This window comes from Passer montanus, unplaced genomic scaffold, assembly GCF_014805655.1.
Source record: "Passer montanus isolate IOZ18808 unplaced genomic scaffold, ASM1480565v1 scaffold90, whole genome shotgun sequence".
In the NCBI taxonomy this organism is placed as follows: Eukaryota; Metazoa; Chordata; class Aves; order Passeriformes; family Passeridae; genus Passer; species Passer montanus.
The window spans coordinates 1,203,093-1,209,184 of record NW_024374368.1 but is presented as its reverse complement, the minus strand read 5'-3'; positions in this window follow the sequence as shown (position 1 = coordinate 1,209,184).

The window sequence follows — 6,092 nt, the reverse complement described above, 5'->3', positions numbered from 1 at the left end:
TAGATGTGCCTCAGCAAGTTTCCCCTGCTGAAGCAAAAGGAGCATGCTGAAGTGTTTTTAGACTTCAGGAAGGACTGATACCTTGATAGTGTTGCTGCAGGTTGTGCTTATCAATATAGTTTTATCTTTGTAACATTTTGCAATGCTGCCAACATTCACAAATCATTTATTTTTGAAAAATAATACATCTAAGAACCACCTCTTAAAAGTAAACTGTCATTCTTCCCTATCTTAAATAAAATATCATTAGGATTAAAAAGAATGATCTCCTAATCATCTTTTTAGATTTGATCCCTTTTCTTTGTTCGCATTTACTTTTATGTTTTCATCACTCAGACCAATATAGGTCAAAATCCTCTTACTGATCTCTGTGAATACATAATAATAATAATGGAGCTCCATGGAGGCATAAATATCTGTCTGCCTACACTGCACTGCAGAAATACCAGGTTTAGTTAGTTTTCCCTTTTCTTTCATTATTTTCTAGCATCTGCTTCTGCTTTCGTGGTAGCATAAGTTTTAACAAAATACTAGATCATAGCTGGCAGAATAAACAGACAACAAATTGTGAAACTGGATGGAGGAAGTGTAATAACTGTTTTAAAAACCCATAATTAGCTAGGTCACAAGATAAGCATTAAGCATGTACCTAATTCTGTCAATACACTGCTACCATAAAGTTAGGCTCTTAGAGTTATTCCTGAATCATTCATTAAATGCAGATTAGACTTGCTGCCTTACCTAATCAAGCTTGCAGGCACTGAATTTCCTAAGAGTCTAGTGTCATTAGCTCTTCAGTCACTGGGAATGCAATGACTGGGAGTGATGGCTGCCTATGTCAGAACTACTTCTTTCTTGTCTTCCTATCCCTCTTGGGCAATTAGTTTCATTTCAGTCCTTGAAACAGCTTTTAATAAAGCTTTTTTTCAACCCTTGTGGGAATCTCTAGTTTCTTTAAGCAACCATAAGCAGATCTGTGGTGTCTGAAATACACATTATGTTTTACTGGAGCAGACATATGACCCAGTTTTTCCCTATTATGGATAGTGAGAACTTCAAAAGGTACAATTTCGATCAAAGTGCAAAGGGTTGAAATCAAAGATAAAGTGACTGTTTCCTAAGTACAAAATACTTGATTGGCTAATGAAGATTATTTGTTTTGGGTGATAATTGGTAAATTGCTTTTCTATTTCATATCCACTCAAAGAAAAATGGTCTCTGAATGACAAAAATAAACACTTCTCCAAAGGTTTATATGACTGAGAACATAACATGTGGAAGGAGGGCAGACTTTTCCTTCTCATGAATTGGGATTGACATTTATCATGCAGTCAGAAATATTGCAGTTGTTAGATATGAGACCTAAGGTCTAAAAAGTCATTATTCATATACTTTGTTATTATCATATAACTTTATTAAACACAGTATGGTGATTGATGACAAACCAGGCCAATTGCTCTGACATTATTCCTCCAAATGAAAATAATTGCAATGCTCCACAAGTTTAGATTTTTTTTCCTGTTTGCTATTTTTCTTTCTGAAAGCCAAAGATACTTTCACAGTCCCCTCTCCTTAACCTAGATAGCTGCTCAGTTGCAATGTCCTCTGAGAAATAGTAACAGATTTTCATATGGGAATGACCTGACACTTCCATTTACCTGGAGACTACACAGGGATTAGATAACTAGATGGGAATAGAATTTTACTCAACAGAAATTAGAAGCTGGACCCTGAAAGCCATTTATGAGCATGCTCAGATTTCTTCACATGAACAGTCCCAACAGCCTAGCTCACACCCATTCCTCCATCCTGTCCTCTTTCCACTATTCCTCAGGATACATCCCTAAACTGAAACTGAAAGGAACAGGACACCTGACCTTTCAAGTATACAGCCTCCTACCTGTACTACTCATGGAAGGAGAATGGCCCTTCCTGTGCAATGTGTGTGGGAAACCAATTAAACTTTGATTAATGGATAGGATTACTCATGTAAGTGATTAGTCACATCAGAGTTTTCATGATCAGGCCTTTACTTCTGGTGTTTCTTCCCCCATACACTTGATGATGTGATGAGTTCTTCTCCAGGGAGAGAGAACCTTAGGAAATGCAGAGCAGAAGGTGACATTTAAGAACTTACAGCAGGGGAATTTTACTCATTATGGGACCAGTGCGTTTTGTATGTGTAGGCATTATCATTAATTGAACACTTGTTTATGTCTCTAAAAATAATTTAAAATACTTTTATTTCAAAATTCAGTCTGGGTATGACTTCTATTACTAGTCAGAAAGTATTTAAGAGGACCTGATGCACTTCTACAGAGAGTAGGAGGAAATTATGTTTACCACCCTCTTCTAAGCTGATCTGCAAAATGCTGTCCTTTTAAATTTCTCCCAGAAACAGATTTAGAGTGAGGATGGTATATTTTCAAGCCTTGTTTTTCTCTTTTGTTCCATCCAAATGCTGCTTTTGTTTTCTTTTTTACTTCTACCTTCCTTCTTGAAGCATGATTATTAACTGCTAAAACAACCAAAACACATGCTCAGTGCTAGTATCTAGAAGCATTTAGATATTCATTTTGATTCAAGGACTATATTATTGAAGACTGTCATTTGAGAATGAAACAATTAGACTATTTATAGTAACTTCTGATATATCTTTTTATACTGCTAATAAAGTGGTGAAGAGATGCACCATCCAAATTACAGTGTCCTTTATCACCTGACATCTCAGCCTATAAAATATGCTCATGTTTCTTTTCTTCAATGAAACTCAAGTCAGCTGATTGAAGAGGGATTTAAGCAAAGGAAGGAGGAAGTTCTTCTCTGACCTTGAGTAATTCCAACAAAGTATTTTGCTGTTACACAGTTTGGCAAACTCAGGATCATTGGATATCCTTCCTCCTTTGCTTTGGAAAAGGTTCTCTATTTCCCTGCTTAGGTGCACTGGACTCCTGAAGGCCCAGCTGTGGAGCAGAAAAGGAGAGAATATCCCATGAGTCATTATACCAGCCCGCTTTCTCCTCTTTAGGTTAAGGTGGCACAAGATGAGCAAAGAGGATTTTTCAATGGCCAAAAGCTCCAGTTTTTACTGGATAAACCCTGCAGGTTCACTGGAGTCAGGGTCCTTGCACTTTGGGCTTCCCAAGACAGAAGGAGGTCAATACTTTGCAGTGAATTTTCCAGGTCTTTGACCACTGATTATTATTACTACAAGCCTCATTAATCCCTCTTCCTTGGGAAAACAATGTAGTTAATATGCACCTGTTACTTGTTTATTGCACATGGTATCAATGCATTTCTTCACTCTTTCAGGGTGTGAGTTCACACTGAGCAAAAAAGAGCAGTGATTGCCTCTATATATACATAGAATACCTCACAACATGCAAGATTTTAATGACAAGGCTTATGTATTTCCTTTTTCCAAATGAACTGAGGGTTTTTTACTGTTTAATACATTGGAGTGCACTGATATCCTCACTGGACAAAACTGACTAATCGGGGATTAGGAGCAGCACAGCTACTCCATGATAGCACCAAGCCTGCTGAGCATCTGGGTCCATCAGCTCAGGCAATGGAGCTCTGTTGCTTTGAGCTCTGAAGAAAGTGAGCATTCTGGAGAGCTCCTTTTAGGACGAATGTCAGAATCACTGCACTGTAACCCACAACGGGCTGGGGATGTACCCAAACCAAATGGCTTTGGTTTGCGGCTTAGATAAAAAACAAGAGTGAAATGTGGTCTAAAATTAGTTAGGAATCCCTGAAAAGTTTTGTGCATCTGCCTTTAGGATGTTGGTGGCTCATGGGGAGCCTCATGGCCTGAGTGAACCACTGATGGCATCAAGGCAGCACAGCTGTTTACCATCATACAGAAAGAGGAAGTGCACAGCAGTGAAATGTCCAGTTCCCAAATAGACTTAAAATATACCAAACTCTCAGTGTAAGCAACTGTCACCAAGTGCTACATGAATATATGGGGTGCTGTGGTTTGGAAGAGGAAGTGGTGGATGTTAGAGTGTCCATGGGAATTTTTCAATAAAGCTACTGCTTGTAGTTTCATCACTCCTTATTTCTATGGTACTAGATTTGATACAGCTGTTGCCTGCACGGCTATCCCTTGGAGAGTCAGAAAATCCTAAAGCTGTCATTTAGTGAGTGATACTCTTCTATAAACTATCAGGACTTCTATAAATATTGCTGACTGTATGCAGGGCATCATTAATCTTATCTTTCAGGGAACATCTCTAATCACAGTTCTACCCGCCCATGTCAATCTAGGACACATCCAAGCCTTAGAAATAGCAGTGGAAAAATCATAAAATGTTCTAACACATGGAGTTGGCAGACAAGTGCCAGACAAGATCACAAACTGTGCAAAATGAACAGTTTGCAAGTGAATGTGCTTGCTTCTTTCTCACATCCAAGCTGGTTGAGTATCCTATGGTGATTTCAAATTAATGCACTAGCCCTTTTTATACTTCCTTCTATGAGAATTTCCATTTAATCAGAGTACCTGACAGTAACACAATTACGTGTGGTGGAACATCTTTGGTTCCATGACAAAAGTGGTCTCTTAATTTACATTGTGAATTCAGCAACAGTTTTCCAGTTAAAACAGGATGATGTTGGAATGGGTGTTAATCCGCTGTGCAACAATTACAAGACCTAATTACAAACTCTTTATATAAGCAATTAGTAAATAAGAAAGAAGAGCTGGATGCTTCTGTTGACAATTATCTTAACTGAACTCACAATTCAGGAAATGAATCATGAATGCCAAGGAAATTGTTTTCTTTATTTCCTGGTTGGACTTAATATATGTCTCCCTTGGAAAAGGTTCTCTATACATTGCACTAGAAGCAAACTGCAAAATGTGAATTTGCAGTAAGTTCATGTATCATTTTATTCTGGAGAGGGCTGGAAAGGGTGGTTTTTTTGGTTTGGTTTTTTTTTTTTTTTTTTTGGTAAGGATTTTGAGGTGTGGATCTGTAATTTGGCTTACTTCCAGAAAAAGAAAAAAAAAACAGTGCTTCCTGGTAGACCACAGATTTAAGACATAATACAGGCTCTTCCTGTACCCAATAGGTGACTTAGGAACACCAGCTTGCACTGTGTGGCTGAATACAGAAGTACTTCATCCTCAGCAAAGGCAAACATATGGCACTGGCAACATTCCAGGGAAACAGACTCGCACAAACAAGATGATAAATATATGGCTGATGTTGATTGTCTTCGCTGTTAGCTATTATTTATGGAGCAATCTTGAAGTGTGATGGAATATAAGATATGACACTCTTTATTGCAGCAGTGGCTAGAACCTCAAGGGCATTTCCATGTTTTTACCCCAACCATTAGTTCACATTCTCTGTCATGTGCCAGCCTGGACAATTTTTCAGCTGTTCATGTACCAATGAGATTACCACTCCTTAAGCAGTCTTACTGCCTTGTATTCAGGTTACATAGTTATCAAGGTATGGGTTTAAGAGTTTTAAAATCCATGTTTTGGTTTTGGGTTTGTTGGGGTTTTTTGTTTTGGTTTGTTTATTTGTTTTGTTTTTTTAATGGGGGTAGGATGGTGGGCATTTTACATGTGGAAGCTTTTCAAAGGTTGTGATTTGACACTTCTTTCTGAAGCTCTTTGTATGCATTTCAAGATATCTTCATTTCCATCACACACATTTCAAGATCCAGGTGCTTCAGAACACAGCCTGCCCAACTGATACCTTATAAATTACAAAGGGATTCCTGATGGGGTAGCAAACTCATTATAAATTAATTTAAAAACTAGTACCAAAGTCTAATGAGCCCATTCTTCAGTAGAATTTTGTTCAAAAGTTTTGTGAGGGCATCTTTCATTATACATTTCATTATACATTCAATTTTGATGATAACTTGTAGTGATTACTCAAAATTAACACTTCCTTCTGCTATCAGAGAGAAGATACCTACTTAGAGAAAATTTCTTAACATATCCATATAGTCTTGCATTCATGTTCAGTGTCACTGAAGCCAATTCCCAAGGTATATGTTTAGTAACTGTTTACTATGCAACCATGCAAACAGATTAGTGACTCCTTACCAGAATTAAAATAACA